Raw genomic sequence first — 16,392 nt, forward strand, 5'->3', positions numbered from 1 at the left:
TAAATGTTTTGAATTCCATTCAAATTTCATAGGTTGCCGTTGCGTATACGCAACCTTTTCAATATCAACTCACCTAGTGAATTCTAGCTATTTGTCAAAACACACAAAATACCAACTTGGGCCATATACCAATACTACTTGTGCACTCGCTTTTGCAACCTCAGTGCCACCGCACAATTCGCATGAATGCCAGCCGCAGACAATCAGACAGTTCATTGGTTTCAATGTCGAATTTTAATTGAAATTGCCAGGTATCAGCGACAGTGCTCGATATGGCTGCACGCTTGGTTGGCTGCTTGAAAACTTAGTTGTATGCAAACAAACTGACGTCAACGATGACGAGTACGTTCAAGTACCTACCTGCATTCATACATACTATATACACACGTCGGCAACTAGTGGGTGCTTGCATTATGATTGAGATAAAGCGATTTACCCAGGAAAATAACCGTTTTATTGGAGTTCGCTGTTAAACAAGCTTTACAATTGGCAATGACGTCGAGGACTGTATGTATGTTTACATTAGACTGTGCAAATAACACGACTAATTTTCTTCTTTCGGACGGATATGAAAGTTTCGTTGTCGGTCCCAAAAAAATATTAATTTTTTAATTAGCAGTCGCAAAAAAAAAAAGATTTTTCAATGAAGCAATTTTCCCGCTACTTTTTTTGAATAAACAATTAAATATAACAAATAATCTTCTAGCCTATTAAATTTTAATATAACAAGTGCAAGGATTTACCCTTTTTTTGACAATTTTTTTTGTTGATGGTTTAGTCAGGAATTTAATTATCAAAAGTGACGCGATTTTCAGCAACCTAAAACTTACACTTTATTATAATAGAATTTAATGGGCTATAAAACTGCATAAAATTTTGTAAAAAATCTGATAAAGAGTTGAAAATTTAGATGCAACTTTTCCATCTAAAAAATGATCATCTAAAAATTTTTTAGTCAATATTTGCCAAATAAATTTAAATTTCCCGTTTGAAAATCTACAAAAAAAGTCCACAAAAGTAAAAACCGAAATTGTTTTGTAAGTATTTATTACCTATTTTTTTCGAAAGTTGATTCTTCAACTAAATTATTTTTTGTGGTTTAAAATAATGATTATATAATGGCACTATTTTTGCCCTGTAGGCCATTATGCCAGCTTTCGAATCCATATTTTTCCATACTTCAATTTTGGGCTCCGGGTTACAGCAACATGGCGGGGAACTGTGTGGTTGACGAATGTCTCGGATAGATGGCCCTCAAGTCAGCTCGGCGAGCACTGAGCGAAACCAAGTACATGAGCGATCGCAAGGTCCTTCTGGCCGAGGGTGGACAGGGGCGGTCGAAGAGACTACTCACACCGAAACCGAATGAAAACAAACATTCGTTTAATTTGACACAGTCTAATTTATGTACATATGTACATACATGAATATGTGTCGTGTAGCTCAAATCGGCGAGCATCGCACAGAGTGAGAAAAGCTGGCCCAAAGTGAATATTTCGAACATTAATGCTTGGAACTGGCGTTGAGTTCCAGAAAAGTCAGATGAATTTAGTATCTTGAGGTAGCATCTCATCTAAGACGGCTTTACCAGTCAGCCATTGTTTATTTAAGGCGTTACCGTCGTTTAACACAGTTTCGTTTAATTTTTTATATTGTAAGTATTTTTAGTGAACATAATTGCTTAGGATGCTCAAGTTTAATTTATTTATTATTGCTAGTTTTTATTTTTTTGCTTTTATACAAATTGAACGCCATTCTTAGGCGTTTGTCGCCTTAAACAAAAATCTTCGCGAACAAACATTTCTACTGGATGCGTTTTCTACCGCAATCCGCAATAAACATAACAAAAATATTTTTGGCCAGCTTTTCGGCACAAATACCAGCCTGTGCTTGGTTCGTTATGTAGTGGCAATCTGCTTTCGACAATGAGACTTCTTTACCTTTATAACAGCTGAAATGCTGTGAATATGTGTTGTGTATTTGTATGCATGTGTGTGTGTGTGTGTATGTGTTTAAATTCTTCAAGTTTGAATTCAAGTGCGTAAATACCATTGTTTGGCACTTGGCAGTGGTGAACGTGAATGCAAGTGAACGGTAAAGTTCTCGTTGTTACGTTTTTGTTATTGCCGTATTTGCCATTGCTTTGGTTTCTTTGTTTTGCACGTACGAATACTGAAAGCCATACAAATACCTTTTGGCGTTCATTTATACAAATATGTAGATGTTTTCATAGGTGTTTACTTATGTACATATGCACATATATTAATATGTGTTGTTATGCCTCGCTGATTTAATTTGCTTACAAATACTATGTATTGTCGCGAAGGAAAATTCCAATACTCATATATATGTATGTACATCCCTTATACAATTCAAGTACAAAAGTAAACAAATATTACTGTACAATAACGAATTTGTTTTGCAAACAATGAAAAGGTGCCATGCTGTTGTATTTAATGTATAAATTCGATTAATGCGATTCATGCATGATTCTTTATTTTTTTTATATTTGACTGGCCTGAATTGTAGTCCAAGCTTTACAGAAAATACTCCAGTTAGCTATATTATAGTAGTAGCAGAGGCTAATTTTTGAACGTTTGTTTTTTTCCACTCAAATATGTATATATCTAACCAAATTTAACAACATTGCTAAAAATCCAATTTTTTATGATTGGTATATTTTTTCTTCTCTGATTATCAACGCCCATCCTGTATATAAATGAATATGTTTTTGTCCTCATAATATTTTTATATCCTTACCTTACTTACCATATTAATCCTTAACACCTTGTTGGCAATTTTCACCTATGAATACAATGTAAGTGTTGCCTTCTAACTAAGGCCTTCTCCTTTCCTCAAGTTTATACTTTCTGTTGCAGAACACTAGATCTTTATTGTCAAGATTTATACTGGCTCATCAGGGAGCTAATCGTATTTTGATGCACTTTAAATGCTTTTCGAATTCTATTGACTGCTAACGACCAAAGGAGGACGCGCCTTGGAAGTCCCTACGTTTACTTGTTTCGGCAAAGTTGCTGCACCCTATCCGTCCCAGAATACGCGGCAACCTAGTAATTTCCGAATCCAGTTTCTTAAGGCGGAATCAGACACAATATTTGGCGTAAATTATTATGCCCATGGTGTTATGACAAAATATTGGGCTTTGTCCCAATCTTGATATTTTTTTTTATCTTTGTAAATTAAATTAGCAATTGAGTTTGAATATACATATTGTACCAACCGTGGAACTGCTGAACAAATTTTGTCAAAATTTTTGTTTCTATACCAATCGCCTACATAAATTTGTATAAATATAAAACCCGTGCGAAACGACCTTAAGCGATGTGTGCACCGAGTTTGGTGCGGATTGGTGAAGTGACTACTAGGATAAAGCATTTCTTTATAGGTGGGCGGTGCCACGTCTATTTTCCGAAAATATCATAATTGTCTCATTTTATGCGAAAATTCTACTTTGCATTCCAACAATCAACAATTTTGATCTAGTACTTACGGAAATATTGTAGAATGTGGGAAATTAAGCCGCCATTTCCATGGAAAAAATTTATATAGCAAAAACTAAAGCCTAAGCAATAAAAAAATTGCTTAAGAAAATAATACTGACATATCGCCAATGGCATAAAGCTTTCAGAAGAGCACAAAAGCGAAATGAGAAGCGTTGAGAACTCGATGGGTGCAATTCCATTTAAATTACATGTTTTTACTCATAAATATCTTTAGCCAACATACGATATATGTATGTATATATGTGTGTGTATTAAGGTGTCCTAAAATATAAGCAGAAAGTCTTTTAAGTCGCCGTAACCTTTCTTTCGTCTTTCGAGAGACTGTTGCCAATTGTAGCAACTATCTTGAAAGCTCTTTTCTCTCTTCGAAAAGGCTAATTGAATGATCTGATAACGAGGAGGTTTTAGTGCTATGCTATTTGTTCTTTAGCAATATTTTTTAATTTTTTATTTAATTAAATTAAATTACAAAAAATATATTTTCTTGTAAATTTTTATTGTGGCGTATTAATATTTATTTCAATAATGTTATTGAGCTTTGTACCACGATTTGTTTATTAGCAAAAATGGAAAAAAAACAACAAAGTTTAAGCGGTAGCGGTTATAGCTGCTATTTCGGAGATCACCACATCTCCGCATCAGACTCCTTTTTTCGAGACTTCAGCAGGGATCGAACCCGCATCATCGATGTGCAAAGACAAAAGCGCTAACCACTGAGTTATGAACACCCCGTAAGCGCTTGTTGCTAATCTATTTCCTTAGTCAACCTACTACAAGTGCAGCTGATCCGCCGCTATTTAAACTTGACAGCGTGGTTGTTACTGTTAATTCCATACATGAAATGTATCCATGGTTAGTTTCAGGCAGGCTCATCCTAAACTATTTATTTGTCAATTTTTTATTGTGACGTACTGATATTTATTTCAATAGTGTTATTGAGCTTGACTCCTCTTAGCTTTTCTTTCTAAAACAATAAAATACAAAAATGAAAGAAAATTATAAGTTTCTAAAAATTAAAAAAAAAAAATATTTTTCACTTCCAACAAAATCCAAAATGTAAAAAAAATAATTTAAAAAAGAAAAAAAAAATAAAATTAAATTAAAACAGAAAAAAAAATAAGTTTACGAAAATTCAATGAAATTAAAATAATATTTTATTTTAAATTCAAAAAGAAAAATACATAAAATAAATTTCTTAAAATTAAATGAAATTAAAAAAATATATATACTTTTCTATTTAAAACAATAAAATCTAGAATGAAAAGAAATTTAAGTCCGCTGTCCGAGGACTCGAAGCTCGGATGTCTCATATCTATTTTGAACAGTGATGCCCAAAACAGCGTCTGCGGGCGGAAGTCTTCGAAGCCCTCTCTAGATTTTATACAGAGAGAGGACAGAGTAAAAGCTCTCTCTCAGCATCACTGATTTGGAACATGCTCTAGTGCCTTCTGCCAAAAGAGCTTTTCACAAAGAAAATTAGCAAGGGAGCTTTTTCTTGTAAGATTTTCGTGCTAGAATAAACAAAATTTTCAAACTATCTTGCCTACTGTCTTAAATTGCCTCACATAATAAACATGTCATCTTAGCCAGAATTGCCCTCTAAAGTTATAAGGCTACATACATAATCCGAAAAATTTGTATCTATAAAATTAGGCAAAGCAAAAATTGAAGAGAGTATTAATATTATATTCCGCAAAAAAATCCCTTTATGTTGTAGTACACCCTAATGTAAACAAATACGAAAACATATATAGTATATTGTCCAAAGATATTTATAAATGAAAATTAATAATTTCAATGGAATTGCAAACATATGAACATAGATACAGCTTTAATTTGTAGTGCTGCTCACAGCTCACAATCATCCAGTTGTCAACGCTTATAATTCGCTCATTTTCGCTTTTGTGCTCATCTGAAAGCTTAATTCTATTGGCGATGTGTCAGTAATATTATCCTAAGCTATTTTATTGTTAGAGCTTTAGTCTTTGTAACAATTTGCCATGGCAATAGCGGCTTAATTTGATACAACTTAGCACATAAACATTTGTGTTTATTGTAATTGTCGCTAATAAGGTATTTGCACACTCTAATTGATTGACAGTTGAGAAGGCATAGTGTTTGGTAAAACCATGGCAGTGGCTTTTTATAAACAAGTATTTAGTTAAAAAATTTAATTAAATCAGAGGTGCGTTGCCGACGGCGAATACCGCTGCCGATGAAACGATGAGCTATATAAAGTGTGGAAATTATTAAGGTGTGTAACTTCAGTGCCGAACACCTAACTTAATCGAGATTTTGGCATTAAATAAATTATATTTTCCGGCTAAAAACAAGCTGGGTTAATTTGCATACTTTCAGAAGTTTAAAATTTTCTTGAGGATGAACCCAAAATTCGGATTACATTTATTAATAAAATACCCAAATTATTAGTATATCTTAGAGTAAAATATTATTTCATGGAATAGCCAAAAAACGTCTCAGGCGACTGATTAATTAAGAAAATGAACTGTGAGTATGTACATATATAAGTATACCTTGTCTTATCTTTCGTTTGCCGTACAGAAAATGATTAGCACCGACAATTGAGTAGGAGGCAGCAAATTGGATTAAGTCAATAATTAATATTTCATCTATACCACATACCTACATACATACATACATACTTCTACATGGTGATCATTATTTACCAAGCTACTGATGCAATATAATGGCTCGCCAGCCGGCCAGCATAATAATAATAAGCCTCAAGCATACATACATACATATATACCACATAGCAAATATTGGCTTCGGGTGGTATGCGTGTGGGCGTTGAATCATTAAGCAAAGCTATCAAAATTATTACGGACACTTGCGGTCTTCCACCAACCAAAGCAAACCCTTATCGTAAGGAAGCAATATTATTGGCTAATTATGTCACATTTTAAAGAGGGTATGAGTTTGCGGCTATTAGTGCGACAGAAGAAGCCATAATTACTGGTATATAGTGATTGGCGATTAAAGGACGCTAAATTTTGTTGGATGAGTAGCTAATTGGCTGCAGAAGTGTTAATCCTGCAAAATATGGATAGTGGGAAAAACATATAAAACTAGCTTCTAGCGCAAATATAACTTCAGCTTATTCTCTGCTTGACAAATAGTTATTAAGTTTATTGATCTCTTTTTTGAATGAGGGCAATTTTTTGTACTTATGTATGTATGTGCGTATGGGTATTTTCAATATCTGTAGAAAGAACCAGCATTTGGGAAACTTTCTTGGTCTTAGTAAACCCATTTCGGTTGTCGGCATAGTCAAGCAAAGCCTAAAAGCCTAAATTAGATTTCAGCCTTAAAACTTTAAAAGCTCGTTGGCAATGAGGAATGTAAAAATAATTGGACAACCTATAGTAACTTGAATAATAGTCCGTTTTTGTGCGTCACTGGAAAATTTTAGTCTTACTGAAATCGTAATATCAACAATGTACATACAGTGGCTTCGTTTAGCTAAAATGAGAAAAAAAAAATTATAGTAGGTTACGTTGTGGTGACACTTGGGTGTAAAAAAGGTCAAGTCTTTCCTTAGACTATTGTCAATTGTGGAAATTGTCTTGAATGCTCTTCGCTGTGTTTCAAAAACCAATTGAAAGATTTGCTAACGAGGTCTTGACGTTATGCTGTTCGCCTTTTAGTAATAAGTTTTCTAAAATTAAATTAAATTTAAAAAATACATATGTAGATTTTTCTTTTTAAAACATTTAGAACTATTAAATTAAATAATGTTAAATTGAAAAAATAATAAAATGAAAATATAACAAAAATAAATAAAAATATTTGAAGAAATTAAATGAGATTAAAAAGAATTTGATTTCTAAAACAATAAATTCTAAAACAAAAATAGAAACAGAATAAAAGTATATATAAAAGAAGAAAAGTACTTAAAAATTAAACAGACAAAAAAAAACATACATATAAAAAAAAACAAAAAATTAAATTTAAAAACAGCATCAAACAAAACAATAAAATATAAAAATTACGATAAAATTAGATTAAAAAAAGAAAAACAAATTAAATTAAAAAAAAAAAATCTAAAAATGAAAAGATAATTTAACAAAAAGAAAATATCAACGGGTTCCTAAAAATTAAATGAAATTTAAAAAATATGCTTTTTTTAACAATAAAGTCTAAATAATAAAAAAATTAAATTAAAGTGGAAAAAATACATAAAACAAGATTCTAAAAATTAAATTAAATTAATAACTATACATTTCTATTTAATTCGGCCATTGCGCCTGTTGTTGGAGCGACGCGAGCTAAATGATATCGCTTCTCACTACGAGGGGCGAATGAGATAGCTTTTTGTTTAATTCTTTTGTGCTAGAGTAACACTTTGCCTTTCGAATTATCTTGCAATCTGTCTTTCATTTGTCCTACGAACTACTTTTTATTATCTTAGCCACAATTTCCCTGTTAGTTTGCCAAATGAAGCGTTAAGGGGATTCTGTAAGTCTTGCAAAATTTGCACGAAACGCCTAAAATAAAATATGCGTACGCGGTAGAAAGTAGCAAGAGTCTGTGTTAAATACAATAACAAAATAGAGCAAAAACATAAAGCGAGCGAAATATATACATTAGACTGTCCCAAGAAATAGACCAAACAGAATTGATGAACACACCGCATCTAGAGGCTTCGGTTATTCTTTAACCTTTTATTAGGAAGTTTTTGTTAAATTTCATAATACCATGTGCAAGCACTTGTTTCAGCCCCAACCATTTCCGTTGCACCATTTCCGTGTGCGATTTCCGTTGAATTTGCCAATTTACTCCCTACCAACCAACCGCCGCTAAAGATGTTTCACTTCAAAAAATTTTCATATACCGGATCACCGTGTTTCGAAGCACTGTGCTACGCAATACATATGTACATTAGACTGCATCGCTCCCCATGCAAAAAAAAAATCGGTACTATTTTTCCATTGGAATTATAAAATCTATTATATTTTAAGACGTCCACCAAAACATTTCCGAAAAATATTAAGATTTAAGTGAGCTGAACCGATTTGAAAATACCTCCAAAAATAAAGTTTTTCATGAATAAAAATAGTTTCTTAAAGATTTTTTTTGAAAAAGTTCCCTCAAATGACAAAACGGTTTAAGCTTAAAAAATTTGCATGAAAAAATTAAAAAAAAATTAAACGGAATCGTAATTATGAGATTTTTGATGCTGTTTTTTAACTGTTTTCAAAGATTAATATAAGAAAAACTTGAATAACTGAACCTAAGCTCTTCCGATTTAGACTTAAGAGGTGTCATTGGAAAGGTATTTTCTCACCCCTTTTTATTTATTTGATAATAAACTCATTAAAACGATGAAAAAGAAAGGTAGGATGAACGAATATCATTCAAAGTTGAATGTGTTGGTATTTGAAAAAAAAAAAAAATATTTGGATACGAATGACTTTTTTTGCACATAAATAAAAATAGTGGAAAAATACCTTTCTATCGAGATCCCATAAGTCTAAATCAGAATAGTTTTGGCCCACTTATTTAAGTTATTCGTAAATCAATTTTTGAAAAAAGTAAAAAAAAACAGCATCAAAAATCTCATTATTACGATTCCGTTGAAAAGATTTTTAAATATTTTTATGCAGAATTTTTAAGCCTAATTTGTTTTGTCATCTGAGGTGTCTTTTTTCAAAAAGTTCTTTAAGAAACTATTTTTATTCATAAAAAACTCAATTTTTGGAGGTAATTTTAAATCGGTCCAGCTCGCTTAAATCTTAATGTTTTTCCGAAATATTTTGGTGGACGTCCTAAAATATAATAAGTTTTGTAATCCCGACGGAAAAACCGCAACTTTTTTTGGTGATGCAGTCTAATGTACATACATACATATCATGCAAAGTTTCCATAACGTCATATTCAACTTGTCTCGAACTTGATGGCATTTGTATCACGCTTCCATCGCAACCTTTGAATGGTTTATTGAATTGTGTGATTTCGTTTGACGTTCGAGCGATGCTACCATAAAGTGACAGCAAAACAATCAGAAACCATTATTGCGGGCAGTCAATGATGCTGAACGAAAAAGAGACAAAGTGTAACGGAAGCAAAATACGAGTACATATATAGTAGTTCGAGTAGAAAAAAAAGTTAAAACGCAAATACCTCTAAAGCTTATTGATATGACACGCTTTTCAATTACAACTTTCAGCACAAAATAAACAGAAAAAATTGAAAAAAACTGAACTGAATATTTGAGCTTGCAGGTATGAGTGGGAATTGTGACGTCGTTCCACAAAAAAAAAAAGCAAACGGATTCAGATTTATTATGGCGAATGACAATGAGTTTATGGACATTTTACTGTTACACCAAAAATGGAGTAGGAAGCAATTTTACTTGAAAAGCTGTGTCTTTTGCTCGATGATTATAATTCTTGTTAATATCAATAATTATATCAGACTGTTAAAATTTAAAATGTCGAATTTTCCGAGCAAAATTAACTCTGATTCAGTACTTCATGAACTTACAGGTTTTTACACTAACTTGCAAGAAGTAACAGGAAAAATGTTCCCGTACTCAAAAATCCTGTAAATGAGCGATTTTTGGAGAGTTGTGTAGAGAATGAAGTTGCAAGATTTTACCCGAACTTTTTCCTCTGGTAAAATCATGAAAAGTGTCAAGCGATGTTTGATGCTTTTTTGTTCCCGTACTCTTTGGTTGTTACACTCTTTTTACTCTCAATGCAGAGAGTAATTTTGCTGTTTGACATTTTTAAAGGATTTACAGGAAAAGTATAGGATCACAGCAATTGTATCGTTTTTAATTTTAACAGGCTGATAAATTTGAAATTGATTGGTATAACCACGCACAAGTCGATAATACTCAAAGTAGATATACAAATATGTAAATTCTTGAACGATGGAGTGTTCGATCTACTCGTTCTATATTACAAGGCTTCATGCCCGTCCTAAAAAAGGTAAAGAACAAAACTTTTTCTATCGAATAAAACTAAAACGTTTTTGTAAAGACATGAAGCCCAGTAAGAAAAGGATGAGTCGATGAAAGAATAAGGACTGCCATATTTAACTTTATTAATCCTAAACTTCACATGTCCATAGCGACTTGAAAGCCTGAACGAAAATGCGGCGTAAGGTTTTTGTCGTGGGCAGGTTCAGAGTTTTCAGACTGGATTCTAATTGCGTGTTTACAGAAATTTGGGAGATACGTTTGCCGAATTGCCTCTTAGATCAGTGCCATTTAGGAAATGTGTTTCAAAGTGATCTAAGGACGTGAAGTTCAGGGTTAAGGGTTTCATAGTAACACACAGTGGGCTCTACTGCTTCCTGTGCTTGGTCACGAAACATCGACTCGTCAGAGCAAATTTCTCACAGGTTTGACGAGCGATTTATTACCCTGATGTAGTTAGCAAAAACGCCCGCAAAAACTCTTCCGTCGTGCATGGTAAGTTGCAGGATTTTCACTTTCACTTTTTGATATTCCCGGCTCAAAGGATTTTTGCCTATATGGTGCCTTTTATATTTGTTCAGTAATGCCGCGGTTCCTTGTATGTTCCATTGCAGGTCGATAAAGTTTTCTGGCCCCTTTGAACCTTTGATGCTGTCGTTGCCGCGCTCACAAAATGCATGTCACCACAGACAACGTGTTTCAATGCGCTTAAATCATTAAGCTTTGTTAGATACAATTTGATGAAGCCCACAATCCTTCCTCCTCACTATCTTTTTAATTTGTTTCTGAGGCCATAGTTAATTTTCATTTGCTTCCAGCAGTTCTAAATGGAGCCTTTGGCTTTTTGAAAAGCTTCACTTAAGTGCAGATTCCATGAGAGCTTATCATCAAGAATAACACACACATACTATTTGACTTTCTTATAAAAGTAAATATTTTATTTTTGAAAATGTGGGCTTGTCGCCTTTCATTTTACTGTAATAACTAAATAACTATACTAAACATCTTAGCATCACTATGTAGTAACTTTTGACTGCATCCTTTGGCATATATGTTCAGTGTATTTGAGATTGTGTCCGCAAATATACGAGGATAGTTCTACGTCGAAAAGCTACAGTTACAAACGGCAGAATCCTGCTTAAACAAGAAACTTTTCATCGATGCGATATAAATGACCAGTGGGAATCCATCTCCCAAACTCTTCGTACCGGTGCGGTTGGACGCTATCAGTCACACGGTAACAGCTGGTATGACAGAAAGTGCATTGATTAAGAGGAAGGTGACATTTTCCGCAGGAGATTTGAAAAAAGGTGGAGGCAGATTTAACCTTATACATTATATCAAATGGATTTCCTAACCTTTAGAAGAGTCTGAGGATCAAGGCATATATGTATATACATACATACACTGCTACATTTTACGACTTTCATAAGACAACACAGCAATAAAAGCGATGCGATGTATGTATGTAGTAGATGGCTTTTTCCGACTGGGATCTAACATCAAACAAACACTTGTCCACTAAAGAATGAATTTGCAAACACCATAAAGCTGTAGTACTTACCCACAGTAAAATCCTACTGTTTTTATATACGAGCGGAAATGCGCATACATATGTACGTATGTATGTATGTATTTATGTGACCGCTTCTGCTCCAAAACGCCCAGAAAATGATTTGAGAGTGTGATAATAATGACATTGACCATTTCTAGACAAAACAAAGAGAGAAGTGCGTACATTCAGCAGAATTGGTTGGAGTATGTCAACAGAAGGAATGTTAAATAGCAAACAGTTCAATTTGACATAAATACATATGTACATTGTGGTGAACGATAGCAGAGGAAAAAATGTGAGCTCACTGCATAAACCAAATAATGTCTTTTTTTTTGAGGACACAGTAAAAATTGATGTTGGTTGCTAAGTTGGTGCAGCTGCAGATAAGAGGAATGTACAGATCTAAGAAGCACGATGACGTTTGGCTTTAAATTCCGTCGTAATAGTGGCTCAATGAGAAATGCATTATCGTGATGTAAAATCTACGAATTAACCCTTCATGGTCGTGGCGTCTGGATGAGAGAAATACTAGTTAGGATTCAAACAGAACCGCAGGGGCTATAAAAGAGTTGTAAGGAAAGCGGAGAGAACCTTATGCAGGGGATTTTGTAGCAACGTGGAATCTACTTCAGTGCATCTTCTCTTATACAAAATAGTATGTCAAAGACAGCTTGAGGACTTCGGATCACGCTTTTTATCAACTTGGTACGGTAACGGACCGCAAACTTGCCTCTGAGTGGAAGTATGATGCATTCATTCACGCCTTTCTCACCTAACCCATGCGAAGTGTAAGTCCACGGAAACAACGCTCTACAAAACTTTGGCGCATCTCAAAAAATCACTGACGCCGTCAACAGTATCTTGTACTGATCGGTTACGAAAGCGCTGATGAACGTAGACGTCGGTCCTCGACTACTGATCAAATGCTGGATGCAGAGTATGTCAGGGTGATCAGTGGGAGTATCGACGAACAGATTTGTCAGCAGGGGTATCGCCACAGGGTGGACGCTTATATCATCTCCTATGGGTCTTGGCAGTAAACCAACTGCTCGGATACATTGGTTAATTAAAAATATGCAGATCAGTCCATGCCAGAAGCAAACATAGAGCCGTGACCAGTGGCGTATTTGAATATTTATCACCCCTAGGCAATTCAGAATTTGCCGCCCTTTTTCTGATAACAAAAGTATTTTGAGGTAAAAATACCAGCTTCGGAACGATTAGCAGTAAATAGTAATATTCAAATTTAAGTTGTTAACTATACTTTTATTACAATTTAAGATGAAAAAGTGGTATTTGCCTTGAGTAAAGGTTTTCAACTCTTAAAGAAAGCCATCATCAACAAATTTTTCACTTGATAAGTTATAATCTCAAAAATACTAAATTAGAATTTTTAAATATTATCATTTAAATAATATTAAAAACACCTAAAAGTTTTGTCCTGTTTTCTGATTGCGTAATTGAATCTCAAATTTATGTCTTAAAATGTACAAACACAAGATCTACTTTCAGTGCAGCTAACTTGAAAAAAATTTTTTTTTTCAACTAAAATTTTGCCGCCCCTAAATTTTGCCGCCCTAGGCACCTGCCTATGTTGCCTTAACGGTAAATCCGCCACTGGCCGTGACTGATCAACTGAACATCTCCAACTCAACTTAACTTAGTTAAGCCAATTTTCTTGAGTTAGTCAAGAATAAGCTGTGTAAAACGTAGGCTAATTTTTGACTTAAGTCCCAAAAGGGGCTAAGCTAAGTTAAGTTGAGTTGGATAAACCAGCCCATAGAGTCTCTTACCGAGAGTATTTAGCGACAAACTTTGGACTTCCTCCCCGCATCCGTATTCGGGTTACTCTCCGTATTCGCCGTCGTGTCCGGCTTTGTATTATTTTATGCATTGGTCTCGTGTTCGTCTTTGTATTCGTATTCTTCGTCATATTCGTCTTCGTGTTCACACTCGCCTTCGCTTCTGACATCTTCTTCCGGTTCGTCTTCGTTTTCGGGCTCATCTTCGTATTCGTTATTGTCTTGGTTTTAATGTTCGTAGTTGCCTTAGCATTGCTGTTCGTTTTCGGGTTTATCGTCAATATTTGCTTTCATAGTTGTTTCGTCCTTGAGTTGGTCTTAATAATCATCTCCCATTTCGTCCCCGACATTAGGCAACGTACACACTCATATTTAAGCCGCCCAAGAAGCGTTTTCGAAAGCCAGATGACTAAAATGGTCGTCCCATTGATGTGTCCCTTTTGCCCTAGTGAAAAGTGTTTGTGCATCTTTGTGGTTAGCTTTCACTTCAAAAGTCAAGTAAGCCAAAAACATGGCTTTCTAATGTCCACACATTGCCTCAAATTAGAAAACTAACTGTTCAGTAGCTTTAAAGTTTCAAAGCAAACAAACAAACGCACTTCAATATTTGTTTAGGACAAATCGGTATCCCATTACTTTAGAATGTCAAAAATCTCATATATAACTAAGCAGATGTCGTTTAAGGTTTACACAGACCAGCTGCAAACAATTTAATAGTTTTGAGAGGTGTCAAAACATGTCAGTTTCAACCGCTCATAGTTGGGTAATGTACCGTGTGCGTGTATAAGTCTCTAAGAAATTTTATTTACAGTATACACATAGGGGCATTGATCGCAAACTTCTGTTTGCTGCGCATTTTTTGTTTGATTTGGCAAAAGTAGGAAAGCAAAGTCAAGTGAATACACACACAGACATACAGGCATCCATACCCTGCAGGGAAAGCTACTAGTTGTGAACTAGAATTCTACCAGTTTGTGTTTCAGCCCAACTAGTTCACGTTCTATCCTTTTTCAATGTTAGCGACTGGTATTTTTAACATTGCGATGTCCTACGAGATGCCAATTGTCAAGCTATGCATCAGCATCTACTAGTTGAAATACTAGTAGCATCATACCAGTTGATGAGATAGTCTGCCAATTCATCCCCTATGAAAAACATTAGTATGCCTTTTTGCTCGCGGCGCTCCAACAGTCGCAATGGCCGACAGAGCAAAGCACTCGCGTGGTATGCTTGAGGTACCAGGTTCAAGCCCTGGTGCAGCGAACATTTTTTTATTCTATTTTATTTTTTTATAATATTTCAAATGAAAATTTATTGTGGAAAAGCAACAATAATTTGAAAAAATGGTAGAAGTGATAGCTATTTCGGAAATCACCACATTTCCTCATTTCCTCATTTCCGCATTCTAAAAATAGAATTATTAGCACAAACCAACAAAACCAACAACCACATGATCAAGTGAATTGCAGCGGAATAGCTGCGCTTGATTGTGTTGGCATAACAAAAATGAAAAAAGTGGAAATAAGCAAACGATAATTTACAAGGCGTCTTAGCACGGTGCATAGGCAACTGGCTGAGTCAGTGGGATCGTCGGTTCGAATCCTACTGAAAGAAGTCTGATGAGGAAATGTGGTGATTTCCGAAATAGCTATCACTTCTACCATTTTTTCAAATTATTGTTGCTTTTCCACAATAAATTTTCATTTAAAAAATGGCCTCGAGCTCATTATAAAATTGTTGAATATAATTTATAATATTTCTTTAATTTATATTTTTTATTTAGGGTTTTTTTTGTTATTCTTAGATTTAATAAAAAAAAAATATTTTTTTAAATCTATTTTTTATGGCACAAGTATTTCTTCCCATATATTTGTTTCTTTTTTTGTAATGCAACTAGATTTTTAAGTTTGTTATTTATATTTAAATTGAAATAATTATTCCTAGTTACATTGATCTAACTTTAAAATTCTTAACCACCTCCAAGCGGCCTCGAACCTGCGATCCCAGAACCAGAACCAGTAGTCTTCACGTGACGCCACAGCCGACATTTGTAAGAAAAGCAATTAATTGCGTTTTATTTTTTGCTTTGGCAATTCAAAGGCAGATGTTGCTGAACGCTTAAGTTCTTCGAAAATGTCGAACTGGTAGGCACATACTAGTTTATGAACTAGTATTTTTTCTAACTGGTTTGGGTTTTCACTGCAGGGTATATACATTTCAAATCAATATGACTTCTCATTCCAGTTGACTACAAAGTTAGTGCATCACATTTTTTGTTTCCTAACAATTCCTTTTACATTCTATGCGTTATTTCCCTTGTTCAATCATATTCGTAGTATGTGTGCACTTCTTAAAGTTGCTCTTCCCTATCTTTTAGTGGATTGCGTGTTTACTTTGCAATAAATCAAAGTTCATTCAGCTGTTTAACTTGCCGTTGGCTTCAACTTCACTAAAATAACTTTTTGCTTGTCAGTTTTCGCATCCTTTACGAGTGCATACCTACCCTGCAGGAAATGGGACTAGTTTGTAGCTAACTATTAACTAACTAGCAATTGACTAGTGGTA

This window comes from Rhagoletis zephyria, unplaced genomic scaffold, assembly GCF_001687245.7.
Source record: "Rhagoletis zephyria isolate East Lansing unplaced genomic scaffold, Rhagoletis_zephyria_1.1 Rzeph_scaffold_00029, whole genome shotgun sequence".
Classification (NCBI taxonomy): Eukaryota; Metazoa; Arthropoda; class Insecta; order Diptera; family Tephritidae; genus Rhagoletis; species Rhagoletis zephyria.